The following is a 20,426-nucleotide window of genomic DNA, read 5'->3' as shown; positions in this document are numbered from 1 at the left end:
CTACCCCCTCGTTCTCTAGCAGCTTTGTGTTGAGTTTCCAGAGGCCTGGGCCAAAGACAGTCCCACCCTGGAGTTCCACTCTACACCCTAAAGCCTGATGATCTGAGAAGAAGACAGGCTGAAGAGTGACCCCAACAACTTTCACTCTCTCTGAGACAAAGCAATAGTCAATTCTAGGGCTGCTATTCCTCCCTGACCATGTATATCCTGCTGTTGTGGGATATATACATCTATATGTGTCTGAGAGTTTAAAGTCTTGAACTAAGTTTTGCAGGGCCAGTGAGCTGGAATCCAATTTTATCGGAGAGCTAGACTGCCTGTCTGTGTGCTCTAAGATACAATTAAAATCCCCTCCCACTATCACATCTGTGCTACATAACAATAGGGGAAAGAGTGCCTTGAGTAGCTCCACCCTTCCTCCCACGTCAGTAGGACAATACACATTGATTAGACGCAGGTTAACGGTCCCCCATTCGACAGCCACACAAAGCAACCTGCCATCTATGACCCTCTGAATACTTTTCAATATGAATGCCCATCCTTTGAAAAGAATGGCCACGCCAGAGGCTCTGTTGTTATTGTCCCCTGACCAAACAGAAGGCCCTTTATCCCACCTATCTTCAAAGCTTTTATACCTCTCTTGATAGGCTAAAGGACACACCTGCAACATCAACACATCTCCCTCTCTCTGCTGGAGGTAATCAAAGACAGACTGGCATTTAACTCTGTCATTGATACCTCTGGTGTTAAGAGAAATTATGTTTAGAGCCGTATTACGTAAGAAAGTGGAACCAGTCTTTACAAAACACATTTCTCTTCTGTCTCACCTGTTACCTTCTTCTTTTTCTTTTTCTTCTTACCAATTTCCTGCCAGCCATCCTCTGAATGAGCCTTCATCAGGGTGGCAGCAGTAAAAGCGTTCACGGAGTCCATTTCATGGAAGGGGGTAGAGGGAGGGGTGGAGGGGTTCCAGCTGTTCCCATCACCATGCTCTCCTTCCTCCTCGCTCGGGGAGAAAACAGAGTCATTTTTCCTTTTCCTCACGTCCAGCTCCTGGGAGCACTGAGGGGAAAGGGGTGCAGCCGATGCACCAGTCTCCTCTTCCCCCTCACCCACCAGCTGCTGCAGATCCTCCGTGATGGACTGGATGGAGGAGAGGAGGGCATCTGTAGCACTTGCAGAGTCTGAGAAAAGCAGCTCCGCTGAATCCTGGGTATCCTCGCTGGACCCGCTCCACCAGGGGGCCCCACACTGGCCCTCTTTCTGAGGAGCAGGAGTGGGGGAGGGGTCCTCGCTGTTCTCGGGGGTTTTCAAACCCTCGTGCTTGTCTGGTGCAGTCTGCGGTTGTGGGGGCGTAGTGGATCTCTCTTCCACTGGCCCCGGAGCCACAGCAGGACTGATCCTGGCTGGAGGCTGAGAGTCTTTGTCCAACAAGGGTTCTTTGTTTGACTTGTTGTTTGCTTTGGCTTTTCGGGCCGGTTTGGCTGAAACAAGCACTGCCTCATCCTTTCTCATTTTGAGTTTATTGGCGTAGGCGTGAGGGCAGTTCTTAAAAACGTGTCCTTCCGAGCCACATAAATTGCACTTTGGCAGCATTGAACAGTCAGAGGCTAAATGTCCCTGTTTGCCACAGGTCTTGCAGAATTTCACAGTGCAGGACGATGCCAGGTGTCCCACTGCACCACAGCGCCGACACACCTTTCGTTGTCCCACATAAAAAACATAGCCATTGCAGGCGCCCAGCCGGATTGTAGAGGGCAGGTGCCTTAAGCCTCCATTTACATTGTCCGGTAGCAAGCGAACCTCGAATTTCCTTGCTCCTGTTTTTATACCGTCAACATCTCTAACCTCAGTTCCATGGTGGACGGTGCAATACTGGTTAAGCCAGGTGTGAATGTCCTCCGTCTTTGCCAGTTCCGAGAACATAACAACATGCACGGTTTTCCTCTCTCTCTGTGTCAAAGGCTGCAAGTTGATCTTCTCAAGATAAGGAACTTTCCCTCTTTTTGCCTCAAACACATCCACACATTGTTCAAACAGAGGATAGGTAGCAAATACAACCTCAAATGCTTTCTGACCTGGGAGAGCAAAGATGAAATCCAAGTGCCGAGGTTCAAAGCCAAGTTCCTTCTGCAACACTTTTCTGCTGAACTGCATACGATCCATGAAGAAGTCATCCAAAAGCTCAAAACGCACAGCATTCTTGCGGGATCCAAAAGTTGCCATTTCGTAAACTGCAAAACAAACACTGCTTCCACAAAACAAGAAAACAATCCAACAACTCCACCTACAGGCTGATCAAGGTATCAGCAAACAAGCATTAGCTTTATTTGTTTTAAACCACACGAAACCAAACACAGGATCTACACACACAGGAGGAGACTGACGGAACACGTACACATTTTTAGGGTGGTAATTACCTAACAACACACTACACTTTTACAGGACTACACAGGGCACTAGAATTACTAGGACATTATTTACACAGGTAGGGTCAGCCGCTGGTCATCGTGCTGACCCTCAGACTCTCCCCGGCTACCACTCCCAGCATGCCCCGCGGTACTACGAGCGCCTAGGGGCGCTTCCTCCTCACCACCAGGCGAGGGCGTTACAATATAAAGGAAGGTAAACCGTTATAACGCAATCCGAACCAGGCAGGAGTTGAACCTACGATCTCTTGGTGAAAAGGTATTACATCACTGGCCCTGGTCTTATTACTCCATTGCACCATAGTAAGCTCAGCGACACTATTACTAATTACTATTACTAATACATTGCCCCCAGTCCAAAATTTCTAAGTAAAAAAAAACACGTTTTCTACACTTATGTCTGTTTAAAAATATGAAGACAAAGGGTTTGCGCTAAAATTCTGCTTCATTTTGAATGCAAATAAAAACAATTTTCTTCCAATAAATCATACATTTTGTTCCATCCTTCTTACTATACTTCTCTCTTGTAGTAGTAAAGCATTTTGATTGAAACCGAACAATACATTAAAGTTTTCATCTATACGCTTATACACGTCCGGACCCCCGCTGAACGATCACCAATCAATAACATTTGAACTCTGCGATATAGGCTCCTGCGCTCCGGATCATGTGTGAGAGACACTGAAATAGTCGTGTGAAAGTAGATTTTGCACCTGCGCCAGTGCTGTAGTGGTACCATACAAATCCACCACATGTTGGAAGCTCTGGAAGGCAACGTAAAATATTGCTCTGCCCGTTGGTTGATGAGGTATGCACGCTATATTTCAATTTAAATATACATTGAACCTATCAAAAAATCGATTTTGAGTCAAAATCGATTCATGTAAAAACTGATAAAGGTAATGCTTTTTTTCAGGGCTATAGCTACTTTTTTTAAGAAGTCTATCGCGATTGTGAAAATTAGATAAGGTGTACCAGCGGGTCTTCATATCGCCAGCTTCAGTCTCGCCTGTAGCTGCGAGAAGGTTAAAAGCGCACATGTGAGCTGTCTTTCGTCAAAAGCATTGCCGGAGCAGTAGAACGCAGAGCACTGTCCAGCAGCTGTAGACGGTGCTCGTGGAAGAACTAATTCCATTTTCAGCACAGGGAGTGAGAATGAGCTCAGTTCGGCTCCCAACAGAATCCGTTCTGGTTTGGTCACTGTCAGACTGTTTGGATCGCAACGTGAAAAAACACTCGCTCTCATCGTGTGACTTCAACTAGAGGAAGGGAAGATCTCATGTTTAAAAAAAATCAGGACTGAAGATAACGGGAACTGAATCCGGGGCTTCACGCTTATCAAATTATAAAATAATAATTATTAAAATATCAGGTTGTTTTATGCAGCATTTTGTGCGCAGTACGTCGTATTTATCTAACAAAAGAACAACAGCCTACCTCAAGGAGGGCTTCACACGCAGTCTGGGGTATTTTCCCCTTTTACATTTTTGCGATTTTATATCGAACCTGTTATACTCCCAAAAGTGCACAGTAGCTTGTACTGTGTGTCCTGTTTGCCTTTGCAAGCATTTGTTTAAAAAATAAGTTCACAATACGATAAAAACAGAGAAAGCACAAACTTAATAATATAACGATTCAAAATCAAAACCAAATCATAAAGTCAATTAAGTACCTAACTTTTGAAAATACTTTTTATCTACAAAAAACTTGACATTTGCATCTATTTTTGAATTACAAAGCAGACAGAGCAGGCCCTGAATTCAAAGAACAGATTTGTTAAAATCCCTTGTACCACTTTAGATTGATCTCGGTCAGAACAAGACCATCAGACGTGAGGGGAATTCAGAACAGGAGCCTCTGCTTCGTCGTTTATTGAGCTTCTGATCAACGTCTGAGTGAAAATTATTTATTGTCTTTGATTAAAGTACACAAAAGACACCTTCCTACAAGCCGGAGTCAAACCAGTAACCTAAGGATTCAACGCTGTTTTCACAACAGTCCTCCGCTCTATTAACTGAGCTATCGAATGAATGAGAGAAGTCGTTTCTTCACGCATACTGCCCAATGTAGTGTCATGTTCCGGGTGATTTAAATCCCAGTTTAACATCAAGTTTCCAACTCGTTTCCTTAGTCTTGTTTACCTTGAATTTAAGACACGAACCAGGATTCTACTGTATAAACGTCCAGGACTATTACGAAATGTTTGATGGGGCATCGATCACTCCAGGCGGAAATTGACTTATTTTTTTCTAGAGGGATCATATTAAACCTTTCATTTGGATCGAGAAGAGGATCCCCATGAGACACAAAACATACCTGTCTTTTTTCTTAAAATCGAAGAATTCTTGAATTTAAGACTACAACGAACTCAGCCCGCAGCTCCTTAATTAACCTGTTCTTAACTTCAAGGAGCCCAATCCTGAGCCCTCCAGAGGTTACTGAAATAGAGGACTGACTGAAATGAAGAAATTCAGAAGCAGACTAAGCGGAACACTGGATCACATTAGAATATTACCCTTTATAGTGGGAATAAAACTGTCACGACATAATGAATTTACGCATCAGTTGCTTGGAATATCATTGTAATATTTAATTTGCTTTCCTGTCACACCACTTTTATTAATTATGAAGTTTATCGATACACGTTTATTTAAAACAATGTCATTTATTATTAATACAAGTAAGAGGTTTATTCCATGCTGAAAAAAAGAAGAAAGAGAACACAACGTTTCGGCCGTGGAGCCTTCTTCAGGTGACACCTGAAGAAGGCTCCACGGCCGAAACGTTGTGTTCTCTTTCTTCTTTTTTTCAGCATGGAATAAACCTCTTACTTGTTCCTTTGCAGCCTACGCATGCTGACGCAGCTACCCACCTGAATTATTATTAATACAGTTTCATTCCGTCTTTATTAGAAGCTGTATCACAGGTAATGCATGTAAAGCCTTCAGTATGCGATTGTGAGTTCAGTTATCCCAGGGAGTGAAGAGAACTGAAATTAAGTAAAATGACATTTAAATAGAGTGTAAGTCTCAAAAGTTATCTCTCACTTCAAAATATTTACAAGACTCTACCAGAAGTGGGGTTTGAACCCACGTGGACATTTGTCCATTGGATTTTAAACCCAACGCCTTAACCATTCGGCCATCCTGATCAACAGCGACTTTTTCTCCGTTGTTTAACATTTCAATATGATTCAACTATTTAAAAAAATAAACCAGGGCCCTGTCACAGAAACGTACCCCGTTCTGCCGCGCAACAAACGGGTACTTAGCACTGTACTAAAGAGGAGCTGTGTTTACTGTCAGCAGACATTTCCTCATTTCGAAAGACGTTTTCGCCTTCTCTCAGCTTTTTAAAGACGGTCATAAACGATCAAGAAGTAATTAATTTCAGTTTGAAGTCTGTTTCTTTTGTCTCCGCTTTTGATGAAGAAAAGCCGTGCGTGGGAGATCCCCTCTCTGAAGAAGTTTGCCGTCACCCTGCAAGAGAGAAGATCCATCATTAACCGAGGCAACCGCTGAGACAATTAACATTAAACACGTGAAATGCGAGATGCTTTCTACTTAGGGATTTTATCGTTTCTACTTTGTCAGAAGTGGGATTTAAACAAAGGTCTCCAGGAAAAGCTGCAACCTAAACGCAATGCCTTAGACCACCAACCATCCAACCTGTGTCTCTTATATGGAATTATATTTTATTTCTTTCTACTGGTTGAAAAGAAAAAAAGTGAAATCATGTAATGAGGGAAATGACTTTTTTCATGGGAAAAACTTTTACGAGCAAATGTAAAGTTAGAGCAGCGCTCAATAAAAACGATCAGAAACCGAAAGCGCTTCTTATGCGGATCAGTATATTCCGATGCCGGTGGTTCTGCAGAAGAAATAAGAAAAGCCGAACTCAAAGCACTGTGTTGCCATTACGGCTACTCTGGCTGCAGCTGTTTTAAGATCTAGACAGCGGCACAGAAAGTTGTAGGAGGTCAGACAGTTCAGACAGTTTGCGCTGTCTGAAAAACAGTATGCGAATTTAAACTTATTTAAATAAGATTATTTACAATATAATACATGCTCCAAAAGCGTTAATCCTGCAGTGGCTGCCATTTGAAACGCCTTCATAAATGACGTGTAATAGAGATTTATGCAGCTGTATGTTACAGTATGTTGCAATCAGGAAAATAAACCTATAAGAAATGTACAATACAAGGTCTGTTCCCAAACGTGAAAGCTGTATTACTCTGATGTCGGTCTTTTTGAAATAATCCAGATTGTAAAAACGACTGCGCCCTAGCAGATCAAAATATTACAAGAAGGCTGTAAAGCACACTCTGAATCGATCCGAATATTTAATTTCCCGGTCCGTTTAGGCTACAACAGGCAATTTTACGTTTATCCAGCAAAGCATTTCTCAGTTTAGTGAACTACTGGTGCTTTTAAGATGTCTAATTGTAGTTCGTCAGGATGGCCGAGCGGTCTAAGGCGCCAGACTCACTGGCTCCTTTCTTTCCATTGCTTGGGTGTTCTGGTCTCTGAATAGAGGTGTCGGTTCAAATCCCACTCCTGACAAATAATACCTTCTCTCTGTCCTGCATTTTCCCGTCTTGTTGCTCTCGCTGACAATGACAGGAAGAGGAAAACGGATAAACCGGTTTGCGGGCACATAATGGGCAGGGAAATGCTTCGTGAACACTTCAATGTGATTAGCAGAAAGTCAAATAGGCTTCGATTCTCCCTTACGTTCGGGCTGCCTGTAATCGAGTAAAGATTTACTGCAAAGTATGTATTCAAATGTGAAAGACCGAAATATAAAGCCAGAAGAAGATTTATTAAAACATATCTGTTTTCCTTGCGGTTTATCCTTTAAATGTGGCATTGTGAAATCAACCTGTAGCCCTACGGAATGCAGTCACTCTCCCAGTGACAGCGGCAGGAGCAGAGAGATTATATCAGAGCTCGAACAGAGAGTTCGGAAATCGAGGGAAATTGATTTTACAGAACATTTTATTAAACTTTCCTATCTACTCGGCCTTACTGAAGTATTTTAGCTTTTTTTTGTCTATTTCTATACTTTACAGTTGTAAACTTAAACTTGTCCGTTTAGCCAGAGAAGAGAGATATAAGCGCTATACCCCACGGTAACCTCCGATTCCAATAACCTTGACTAAAGCAGGAAGATCAGTTTCTGCTCGAGACAGCAGTTTTCTGAACTGTAAATCTCCAACAGTAGCTCGAGACGGTGTGTGTCCGGGTTCAGCAGCTATACAATTCACGTGTCCTCCCTCCTTTATTACCTTCATACACTCCTCTTAAACCACAGCAAACTCCCGGAATATTTCGGTGAACAGGTAGTGGGTCTTTCTTTCCGAGATCACAGGCAGAAAAAATAAACACGCTGAAATAAATTTCCTAAAATCCAAAGAAGTCCAGCCACGTACAGGTACGATTCTGATGTATTTCAATAGTTTTGGCACGAATTTGCAATGCTAATCTATTGGGCTCTGCACGCGTGGGCTCGAATCCAACTCCCGTCGGTTTGAGCCTTTGTGTTCTGTTTCTAAGTTGGGTTGGCGGTCTTTTGCTACTTTAGGAGAGCAGCAATATTTCTAGCGTTGGAGAACATGGCTTAGTAGCTGACAGACAATAGTCTCTTAATATTTCGGCTAAATTTATGTTTTGTACTGCTTTCACCTGATATTAATAGTAGTCCTGATAAACGGTTTTGGGACATGGCGCATCTTGAAAAATATTCTTGTGAATTTCAGTTTGAAAAAAATGCATGCACCAGAAACCGGAACTGGTCGTGTTTACATAATACGCAATGCAATAGCAAAGTTTGGATTTGAAAAAAAATCTTGCTACGAGTCCTTAGTTGTTACAAGAGGCATTTTAGGACTTTTAGCTCATAAATCCATCTTCCATTTGTACTCCATCAATATTAGCAATGTTATCTTTACCTAGCACTAAATGTAGCTCTAAATAAATGCAAATTTTAAAATACATTTAAAAATAAATGCTATTCCATATATTGTAACTTTGTGGTATTTAGAATTTTTATCTGAGGATGCAGGGGAAAGTATTATACAACTGTGAAAGAGGCTCGGATTTTAATACAATTTCGATCAAAAGAAAACCAAAATCCGTAAGATTGAAATTGACGTTCAGTTGAAATATTTATAGAAACTCTCAAAGAAGCAACTGCAGTAGTGGAGAGATTTGATCCGATGTTCCAATGTTTGCAGTTCAATAATCCATTCGTCCTCGAAAGAAGCAAAGGCAAGTATGTTTTGAGTGTCACCATGATCCTCTTCTCAATTCAAAAGAAAGGTTTTATGTGATCCTGATCCCACTAGAAAAAGAGTCAATTTCTGCCTGCACTGATGTCCCTTCAAATGTTTTATAAGAACTCTGGACGTTTATAGAGTAGAAGCCTGGTCCATTTCTTCTACTAAACGAGACTATGGGAGTGAGTATTTTGATATCGAACTGGGATTTAAATAAAGAGGAACACTACACTGCATTGGGCTACGCGTGTGACAAAACATTTACTTTCCGACCTCTCGATAGCTCAGTTGCTAGCTCTTAAGACTGTAGACAAAAACAGCAGGCATTTCTTATGTCCCTAGTTTGAATCCATTTCAAATGATGGTGTTTTCTTGTTCCTTAATCAAAAAGTGAAAATTGCGAATTTGTCTTTCACTTTGATGTTCACCCGAAACCTCAGTATACAAAGAAGTAGAGGCTCCTGTTCTGAATAATCCTCAAGTCTGATTGTTTTGCTTAGACCTTTAAAATGTACACTGTTGACTGTTTGCGCTTCCTAACACAATTAAAAACCCGCCGACAAGTTACCGATCGGGAGTTTAGTTCAGTGATAGCGCGCACTTAAGACTCTCCGTTTTCTATCGCCGGCATCTTTGTATTCTTTTTAAACGCGATATCTTTTATTCTTCGTGTGTGAATTTCAGGGAGACACATAAACCCTTTGTCTGTTTTAAAGATACATTATTTTAAACCAGACATAATGAAAGACGGAGTAATTAGACACACGTACAAAACACATGAATCTAATTGAGAAAATGTTGACCGTGGCGATGTACAGTATTACTAGCTGCTCTGAACTCAATGTGGTGCTGTATGGGAATGCGATGCAAACGCCAGTGGCACAATGGATAACGTGTCTGATTACGGATCAGAAGACTGTAGGTTTCGACTCCTTACTGGTTAGTGAAAAAGCTTTTAAACCACACTACTCAACACTGACATCGTAGTGTATGCGGTCCTACACAACCTTACTATCGACTGGATGAGTCTTCTGTTCAATCTCCGATTCTTTCCGCCCATTCCTGCTATTTCACCACCGTTATTGTAGGATAACAGCCACAGACACGAGAAGATATACTATTCCGAACAAATGTCTTAAAAAATCACGTTTAAAAGGGTGACGATACGTTTTTGTTTCTTTAATGTAACCTTACTTTTGCCTGTAAAGTTCACATTATTTTCTGTAGCCGCAAATCCCCAATATTTCTGCTGTCTCCCGAGAAACACAATCTTGGAGTCAAATCATATTAAATAACACAACACATCTATTTATTTAACACCCAGATGTGACAGAACACATGTAAGACTTACACACAGCTTTTAATATGCGATAGTGAATTTGCAGGTATCCTGGGGAGGGAAGAGAACTGATATTAAGGAAATACATATTTAAAGGGGATGTAAGTCTTAAATGTGTTTTGTCACATCTGGGTGTTAACTGAATATTTTTTTAGCATTATTTATTGTGTTTTGACTCTATACTTGTGTTTCTCAGGAGACAGCAGAAATATTGATGTTTACATTTATATTCACATTCCCGGTGATATTGACTTAGGTACTCAACTATTTACTTGTAGTTTGACTTGTGTCCAAAGTTGAAAATCTCTCCAAACATCAAGATGGCTAAGGACGTGGAAAGAAACTCAGTCACATTTAGAGAAGGTAATGTTTAGATCGGATTAATTCGAAGTGTGTCTCTGGGTGCGTTTGATCTACCAACGTTGTGTTTAACTGAAGAACACCCTGACTAAGTGTGGCATAGAAACTGACACGTGTCGTATTTTTTCTACATTCACAGATTTTTGGCTAAAGTAAAAACGAATCGTTGTCATTTTCTTTCCAGCTGGCAGTAATTATTTTGCATTGATAAGAAAGATGAGCCCTTTATTTTTCGCAATTTGTGGATTTCTTGAAAAATAAGTTGTGCCAAAAACGAAATGAACACTTCTTTTAAACATAATGCAGAAGCATGTTGTCTATAACAATAAACGGTGCGAGAAGACAGGAAGAAAAGCAGCGCGGGGATTTGAACCCAAGATCACCGGTTTACTAAACAGGCGTTTTAACCAACTAAGCCAGAACGCTGGCAAAGCACTGCTCTTTTACAGCCAGTTGGATACACCGCTCTGTCACATCTTTGTTCGGTGTGCGGTGAGCCTGCTCGCTGAGCAAGTTAAGAAAGGATGTGAAATGGCTTTTACCCATTTAGCTCAATATGCTTTTGATGATCTACAGGGTGTCCAGTGCAACACAGGCGATGGACTGCTGGGATTTGGAGCCAAGATTTCCCGTTAACTAGACAGGTGCTTTAACCAACTAAGCCACGGCGCCGGCAGAATTCTCCTCTTTTACTGCCGCTTGGACACACCGCTCTGAGACACCTGCGTTCAGTAAGCGCTGAGTCGGCTGGCTGAGCATGTTGCCTCCTTTACATTCAATTGGAGCCCCGACACTAAGAGAAACGTACAGAAATGGCTTTTATCGGGCACTTTTCATGTCCAATGCGCTTGACATCTCCCAAGGGCGACAGAGTTCATTTACGACACTTTTCCTTTCTTTCTTTCTTCTTTCTGTACTATTTGATGAAAAAAAAAACGAGAAATCATGTAAGGGACAATGTGTTTTTTCATGGAGAAAACGTGCACCAGGAAATGTTGTGTTTAGAAGAAGTGAGTTAACATGAAAAGTGACCTAATTTACCGGAAGAAATGCTCACCTAGCAAGATCTGCTTTACTACAAGAGAGACAGAGTGAAAGGCGTGATAATTTCACGCCGTTGTGGAACAAAACGCTATTTTCTTTGAATTCTAAATCAATTAGAAATTCAGAGCGACACATAAACGCGTTGTCTGTTTAAAAGTGATGATTTTTTTAAAACTGATAAAAATGTAGAAAACACGTTTCTCACAAATTGTAGATGTGGTGGTGTACTAGTAGCGGCGCTGAACTCACCAAAGCGCAATTCAGTTACGTGAGGGGCTAGTGGTTTAATGGATAACGCGTCTGATTTCGGTTTATAAGATTGTCGATTCGACTTCTACCGGGGTTGTGTGATTTAAATCAGGCTCCTCAGAAATAAATGTTCAGTATTTAAATAGACCGCACCTGAAAGAAAACGTTGGGTCTGGGTTCCTTTCTTTCCTGCATGAAATAGCAAATCGTTACAAAAAACACCAGCTAATGTCCAATATCGTTAGTCAAACATGAATATACTGTAGGTCTTGGTACATGGGAGTGGATTTCAACCACAATTAAAAAAGGACAAATTATAATTACAGGCTTCAGACACTTTTTTATGCAAAAGTGACCAAACACTCCCTAACTTTCAGGTATGCTTGAACCTGTAATAAAAACGAGGTCTGAAGCTTCAGTTCTCAGATGTTACTGTCTCTAAAGTCGGATGTGATGTTTCGCGGATGTGCAGTGTGGCTTTTCTATTGTCGTGTTCAAGATGATTCGCTGCATAAGCTCCTGACTGGGTGTTGTGTACTACTGTTATTTCGTTCAGATAAAACTGAACTGCATGGTGTAATTTCCAGGTTTGGTACCAGCAGAACCTGCAAACACATCAGCTGATTTCAACGTGATTTGAACACCCAAGGTTCTAATCTGGAGTCAAACGAACTACCGCTGCGCCACGAAATCACCCGCAAGATGTGCTTTTAATTCCCCCAAAGAGAAAAATCAGCGTCCCTGAAAAAGATATTTTTCCATTCTCTCCTGTGAGGAGCGCCGCTCTTCCAACGAGGGTCTTTTCTTCCCAGACCACAGATTATTCTTTCCGCCCGGCTCTCTCACAGAGAGCAGACACACCGTCTCCACTGATGTGTTTACTACATCTATAGATCTGACCCCCTACAGCCACGATATTCCTGGACAGGATATTTACCACCAGCCTGGTGAACTTCTCATCTTGACCTCTCCCAGGAGGAGCACAATTAACACAGAGTCCTCTCTCCATTTAGCAAATAACACAAAACACTGTTTACCTGTCAAGACAGAAAAACCGGGCTGCTCCAGGTGAGGCTTGAACTCACAACCTCGGTATGACTCCACTACTCATGTCATTTGACATGGCCTGAACCAGGAAAAAGATTGGAAAACGAGAAGTTATCTCGTTGTTTTAAAACTTGCCTACTCTTTTAATTTTTAGGTCAAATCTTTTATTTTGGAGTACTTTCAATTGATGTTAATCCTTGTCCCGATGCACGATTCTGGGCCATGGTGCATCTTGAATAATGTTCTTATGGGCTTCAGTTTGGAAAAGTGCGCTCTTCAGAAGCTACCGAAACCGCTAATGGTTACATTACACTTAATGCAAAAGCAACGTTCGGGTCTTTATAAAGAGGGTTAAGGTTTCGGCTTTAGCAGAGACAGTGTTAACATTGACAATATTAAGAAGATCGTTCCTGGGTGGACTTGAACCACCAACCTTTCAGTTAACAGCCGAAAGTGCTTGCTGATTGCGCCACAGAGACTGACGAGAGAGGGTTTTCTCCATTCGCACCTTTCCGGTCAAAAAATAAACATTGCTTGCATTTTCTTGCCAGTCGGCAATATTCCTTCTGCTCTGATAGCCAAGAATTAAATTTCATTTTTCACAAGCTGTATGAATTTCTTGAAAAACAAGTTGTTGCAGAAAGGAAATGCATTCATGCATTAAACTAAATCAAGCCCTATGCGGTTGTCCAAAATGGTACTTTCTGCACAAAAAGACAGGAAGAAAGGCACAGCTGGGATGTGGAGCCAGGCTCTCCAGTTAACGAGACAGGTACTTAAAGCAACTAAGCTACGGCGCCAGCAGAATTCTCCTCTTTTACAGCCGCTTGGACACACCGCTCTGAGCCATCTGCGTTCAGTAAGCACTGAGTCTGCTGGCTGAGCAAGCTGCCTCCTTTACACGCAACAGGAGCCCCGACTGTAAGAGAAACGAAGAGAAATGGCTTTATTGGGCACTTTTCATGTCCAATGCGCTTGACATCTCCCAAGGGCTGCAGAGTTCATTTACGACGCTTTTCCTTTCTTTCTTCTTTCTGCACTCTTTGATGAAACAAAGCGAGAAATCATGTAAGGGAAAATGACTTTTTTTCATGGAGAAAACATGCACCAGGAAATGTTGTGTTTAGAAGACGTGAGTTAACATGAAAAGTGACCTAATTTACCGGAGCAAATGCTCGCCTAGCAAGATCTGCTTTACTACAAGAGAGAAGTAGAGTGAAAGACGTGATCATTTCACGCCGTTGTGGAACAAAACGCTTTTTTCTTGGAATTCTAAATCAATTAGAAATTCAGAGCGACACATAAAGGCTTTGTCTGCTTGAAAGTGATGATTTTTAAAAACTGATAAAAATGTAGAAAACACGTTTCTCACGTAGATATTTAAGATGGGGGTGGGGTATTACTAGTAGCGGCGCTGAACTCACCATGGTGCAATTCATTTACGTGACAGGCTAGTGGTTTAATGGATAAGGCGTCTGATTTCGGTTTATTAGATTGTCGATTCGACTTCTACCGGGGTTGTGTGATTTAAATCAGGCTCCACAGAAATAGATGTCCGTTATGTAAATGAACCGCACCTGAAAGCAAACGTTGGGTCTGGGTTCCTTTCTTTCCTGCATGAAATAGCAAATCGTTACAAAAAAAACACCAACTAATGTCCAATAGCGTTAGTCATTTAAGTAAACATGAATATACTGTAAGGTCTTGGTACATGGGAGTGGATTTCAACCACAATTAAAAAAGAGCAAATTATTATTACAGGCTTCAGACACTTTTTCATACAAAAGTGACCAAACACTCCCTAACTTTCAGGTTTGCTGGAACCTGTAACAAAAAGGAGGTCGTTAACTTCCATTCTCTGATGTTACTGTCTCTAAAGCCGGACGTGATGTTTCGCGGAAGTGCATTGTGCTTTTTCTCTTGCCGTGTTCAAGATGCTTCGCTGCATAAGCTCCTGACTGGGTGTTCCGTACTGCGCTGTTACTTCGTTCAGATTACCCATGCGGTGTACAGATAAAACCCGACTGCGTGGTGTAAGTTCCGGGTTCGGCACCAGCAGCACCTGCAAAATCACCAACTGACCTCGACGTGATTTGAACACGCAACCTTCTGATCTGGAGTCAGACGCGCTACCGTTGCGCCACGAGGTCACTCGCTTCAAGTGCTTTTAATTCCCCCAAAGAGAACAATCAGCGTCCCTGGAAAAGTTTTTTTTCATTCTCTCCTGTGAGGAGCACCGCTCTTCCAACGAGGGTCTCTTCTTCCCAGACCACAGATTATTATTTCCGCCCGGCTCTCTCACAGAGAGCAGACACACCGTCTCCACTGATGTGTTTACTACATCTATAGATCTGACCCCCTACAGCCACGATATTCCTGGACAGGATATTTACCACCAGCCTCGTGAACTTCTCATCTTGACCTCTCCCAGGAGGAGCACAATTAACACAGAATCCTCTCTCCATTTAGCAAATAACACAAAACACTGTTTACCTGTCAAGACAGAAAACCAGGCTGCTCCAGGTGAGGCTTGAACTCACAACCTCGGTATGATTCCACTGTTCATGTCATTGGACATGGCCTGAACCAGGAAAGAGATTGGAAATCGAGATGTCATGGCGTTGTTTTAAAACTTGCCTACTCTTTCAATTTTTTTCGATCAAATCTTTTATCTGGGAGTACTTTCAGTTGATGTTAATCCTTGTCCCGATGCACGATTCTGGGCCATGGTGCATCTTGAATAATGTTCTTATAGGCTTCAGTTTGGAAAAGTGCGCTCTTCAGAAGCTACCGAAACCGCTAATGGTTACATAACACTTAAGCAAAAGCAACGTTCGGGTTTGAAAACTAATATTTCTTGCTATGAATACAAACACTGTTACAGGAGGCGTGTTAGGGCTATTTTAGCTTAGATCATCAATTCATCTGACATTTCTTCTCCATCTATATCAACAGCGTAATCGCTACTGAGCGCTAAAGGCAGGTCCTGGCAATACAATCTTCTTTAGAAAACATTTTTAAAACTATTTCCACGACCATACGTAAAGTAAAAGATACCGATTGCACGCAACTAATAAAATCTCTTTTCCAGGGACGTTGTAGCTAGATGCAAATTACAATCGAAAATGTATCAGCTTTAAAATTTTCTTTTGGATCCACAGGACGATCAGCACGAGACTCAAAATATGCCTGTGTTTGATTGTACAGCATAGATTGTACAGCATTTATGTTAAAATGAAGGTAAATATATCAAAATATCAACATCCAACTTCACAGTGCTAACGTAACAATGCTTGTCAAATTCTCAAACAAATCCGCATGTATTTCTAAACTATTTTAGCAGAGGACGCAACAGGAGCATAAATGATATCTCCCGCCAGCCCTTCAAAGATACTTTTCCATGGGTGAATATGGTTGTCTGGGGAGTTGCGGTGTTGGTCACTATTGGACTTCCCCGGTCTCAAGTGTTGTTGTTGGACACGGGCAAAAGACTCGCATTTTCGGCAAATATAAAGAGGGTTAAGGTTTCGGCTTTAGCGGAGCCAGTGTTCACATTGACAATAATAAGAAGATCGTCCCTGGGTGGGCTCGAACCACCAACCTTTCAGTTAACAGCCGAACGCGCTCGCCGATTGCGCCACAGAGACTGACGAGAGAGGGTTTTCTCCATTCGCACCTTTCCGGTCAAAAAATAAACATTGCTTGCATTTTCTTGCCAGTCGGCAATATTCCTTCTGCTCTGATAGCCAAGAATTAAATTTCATTTTTCACAAGCTGTATGAATTTCTTGAAAAACAAGTTGTTGCAGAAAGGAAATGCATTCATGCATTAAACTAAATCAAGCCCTATGCGGTTGTCCAAAATGGTACGTTCTGCACGAAAAGACAGGAAGAAAGGCACAGCTGGGATGTGGAGCCAGGATCTCCAGTTAACGAGACATACTTAAAGCAACTAAGCTACGGCGCCAGCAGAATTCTCCTCTTTTACAGCCGCTTGGACACAGCGCTCTGAGCCATCTGCGTTTAGTAAGCACTGAGTCTGCTGGCTGAGCAAGTTGCCTCCTTTACACGCAACAGGAGCCCCGACTGTAAGAGAAACGAAGAGAAATGGCTTTATTGGGCACTTTTCATGTCCAATGCGCTTGACATCTCCCAAGGGCTGCAGAGTTCATTTACGACGCTTTTCCTTTCTTTCTTCTTTCTGCACTCTTTGATGAAACAAAGCGAGAAATCATGTAAGGGAAAATGACTTTTTTTTCATGGAGAAAACATGCACCAGGAAATGTTGTGTTTAGAAGACGTAAGTTAACATGAAAAGTGACCTAATTTACCGGAGCAAATGCTCGCCTAGCAAGATCTGCTTTACTACAAGAGAGAAGTAGAGTGAAAGACGTGATCATTTCATGCCGTTGTGGAACAAAATTTTTTTTTTTCAAGACAGAAAACCAGGCTCCAGGTGAGGCTTAAACTTTCAACCTCGGCATGACTCCACTGATTATGTCATTTTACTGTACATGACCTGAACCAGGAAGAAGATTGGAAGTTAAGACGTTATGGTGTCGTTTTAATACTTTCCTACCCTTTTAATATTCAGGTTAAATCTTTTATTTTGGAGTACTTTCAATTGATATTAATCCTAGTTCCAATGAACGATTCTGGGCCATGGTGCATCTTAATGTTCTTATAGGTTTCAGTTCCGAAAACAACTCAGTAGCAGGCCATGTGGAACAAGCAAACACATTAGAACTGTTGTGAATGCAGTGGAAATAATTTAGTCACTAAATAACAAGGTTATGCACCACTTGCCTGAAAATTGTTATATTTAACAAAAATTGCTTTCCAGACACCACAACTATTCACAATAATTTTATCAATACATGTCTTAATGAAAAGTGTAATTTTTTAATAATTAACTTTAATGTCCATCTTTATTAGTAGATGTATTACATGTACAGCCTTTAATATGCGATAGTGAATTTTCAGGTATCCTGGGGAGGGAAGAAAACTGAAATGAAGGAAATACATATTTAAAGGGGTGTGTTCTGTCATATCTGGGCGTTTGAATAGATTTGTTGTATAAGTTATTGTGATTTCACTCTATACTTGTGTTTCTCAGGAGAAAGTAGTTACATTGGGGATTTGAGGGTATAGAAAATGCGTTGTGCTGTACGGGTAAATGTAAGGATATGTAGAAAAAAACATATTGTCACCTTTGTGAACGTCATTATTAGATACCTGTTGATCGTTTAGCGACCTAGGCCTCCCTCTGGACTCTGCACTGAATTAAAAGCTACGGGAGCTCCTCACTGCTTGTCCTGTATTGTTACCTGTGCTCTCGTCTACATTATCTACATGCAGAACAGCACCAAGAACACCATAAACTTTGTGACGTAAAGTGCTGAAGAGCATGAAAAATATTGAACATTTTAAACATTCATAGAACAACTTGAAAAACTGAGGGACAAAAGACCATCTATTTCGCAGGTTCACAGTAGTTGCAAGAAAATCAGTCGCCTGACTAGGGACCTAGAGATAAAAAGTTCGATATTCTACTGGCTGGGCTATTCCTGTCTACTTCTCTGAAACAACGTTTTTCAAGAAATTTGCAAAATTTGAAATACAATACTTGCTTAAAAGTGCAGATTATTTTTTACCCAAAACTGCAAATGGAGAAAACCAACTCGTTGGAGTCTCTGTGGTACAATTGCTTAGTGCGGCCAGGTTGGGACTAAAATGATAGTAAGGTGATGGTTCAAGTGCATCCAGGCACACCTTTCTCATTGTTCTAACGTGAACATCTATGGAAAAAATGGCATAAAATGTTTAACAGATTATTGACCTAATTGATACTGACGTCTTACCACTTGTCCACCACGCTTGCGGTTCTGCTTACTTTCCCATCAAGGCTAGCACGTTTTTTAAAATACAAAAAAGTTAAATCTTTGAGCACAAATTGCCATGGTAGAAGGAATAAAGCAAATATGACTGTTCAAATTAATTCTACTGAAACTGATTTAATCACGCAGAATCTACAACAACAAAACCATGATTCTTAACAAGGAGATACTGGGGAGCAGTGGGATTCCAACTCAAGCCCCCGAAGAGATGAAGCTTTAATCCAGCTCCTTAGAGCGCTCGGCCGGGTTACCCTTGATAGTGGCTTTTCAGCACTTGTAGTCTGACTTTGTGGTGTTGAGCTGCATGGAAGAGACTGCACCTCCTTTTTCTGAGATGCTTTCTCTCACTTGGTGAAATATTAACTTCTTTGGCCTTCTGAATATAGTTCTTCTGTTAAGCAGGCTTCAGACTCTGCTTATAGCGCCCATGCAGAGATTTTATTTTTACAGGAAGACTCATTCTGAAACGTTTCTCTGTAGTTTTAGAAAAGCTTTGAACAGCGTATTTTATACTATGCACAAACAGTATTCTAATTTCACACGGCAGATCTATGCAGCAATCGTGCTCGATTTGACTGTTATTCTGAAATACTTCTAGCAAATATATTTAGGTTTCTTTGAACCTTTAATTAAAAAAATTACTTTGTGATGTTCCGCAGATGTGTAGTGTGCCTTTCCTTTTGTCGTATTCAAAAGTATTCACTGCGTGAGCTCCTCACTGCGTGTCGTTTACTCTACTGTGATTTCTTTTAATTTATCTACATGGAGTCAGGTGACAAGATCACCTTGAACATTTTCGGTTTGTGAAAGGAAAAACTAAAGAAAATACAAGTGATGAACATTTAAAATAACCACAGTACAGCCAGAAGAGTGAAAGATAAAAGACGATTTAGAATGACATTCACAATAGATTTAAGAAAAGCACAACCGCCTGAACAGGGACTTGAACCCTGGACCCTCAGACTAAACGTCTGATGCTCTACCCACTGCGCTATCCAGGCTCTGGAAAAAAAGCAGACACTGTTGGGATCCTCGCAAGTCACATGTTTCTTCTTGTGCTGAAGCACAGTCATACCTGACCCGTCTGGAATGACCACTGACAGACTTTATCCAGAAGCGACGGCACCACTCCCAGTAGAATGAGAGAGAAATACAGAACAACATGAGGAGTCAAGGGGCTCCCACATTTCATCTTTCCTCACATTACTCAGTTTTTCACTAAGAATTTGACCTTTTCACAATCAGATTTTTTCACATTTAATAAGATCTTTTAATCAATTTTAATATTGTTTTTTGGAACAATAAATAAAAAAAAACTTTTAATGCCTTGGTTGTTTACGTGTGCACACCCTTTATAAAGGGGGTTGCAACTATGCTGAAATTTAACCAGTCACATTTTAGATAATGTACAAAGGTTACAGATGCAGCCATTCAAAATGGGCGGGCGATACCGCATTATTTTGCGGTATGCTGTACGCAGTCTACCGCAAGCTACCGGTAAATACCGCAAGTTACCGTAAATTCTCCTATAATACGACAAGCAAAATAATAGTATCCGGAATTTCCGCAAGGTGGAGCTAATAAAGCTCAACCTCTCATGTTTGAGCTGTGGCCATCAAAGTCTTTAACGAAGATATTACTAATAGTATTAATAATGAATGACCTTGGACAAGCTGTAAGTGTAAACTCAAAGTATTGCCCTGGTCAACATTCTTTTTTTCATTGACCGTCTTTGTAAAAGTAACACCACAGCATTTCGCAATCACGCGTTTGTTTCCAATCATG

The 20,426-nt window shown here is 41.2% G+C and overlaps 3 non-coding genes across 3 annotated transcripts; all 3 read right to left on the bottom strand.

Annotated features, from left to right (window-relative positions):
- Positions 1-5,497: 5,497 nt before the first annotated feature.
- On the bottom strand, positions 5,498-5,580 carry trnal-uaa (transfer RNA leucine (anticodon UAA)). The gene has a single exon. It is a non-coding gene; the product is annotated as a tRNA-Leu (tRNA).
- Positions 5,581-14,823: 9,243 nt separating this feature from the next.
- On the bottom strand, positions 14,824-14,895 carry trnaw-cca (transfer RNA tryptophan (anticodon CCA)). The gene has a single exon. It is a non-coding gene; the product is annotated as a tRNA-Trp (tRNA).
- Positions 14,896-16,318: 1,423 nt separating this feature from the next.
- On the bottom strand, positions 16,319-16,392 carry trnan-guu (transfer RNA asparagine (anticodon GUU)). The gene has a single exon. It is a non-coding gene; the product is annotated as a tRNA-Asn (tRNA).
- Between the last annotated feature and the right edge of the window lie 4,034 nt (positions 16,393-20,426).

This window comes from Atractosteus spatula, chromosome 10, assembly GCF_055471065.1.
Source record: "Atractosteus spatula isolate fAtrSpa1 chromosome 10, fAtrSpa1.hap1, whole genome shotgun sequence".
Taxonomy (NCBI): domain Eukaryota; kingdom Metazoa; phylum Chordata; class Actinopteri; order Semionotiformes; family Lepisosteidae; genus Atractosteus; species Atractosteus spatula.
Note: the sequence above shows the minus strand (reverse complement) of the source record. Positions and strands in the feature narration are given on the sequence as shown.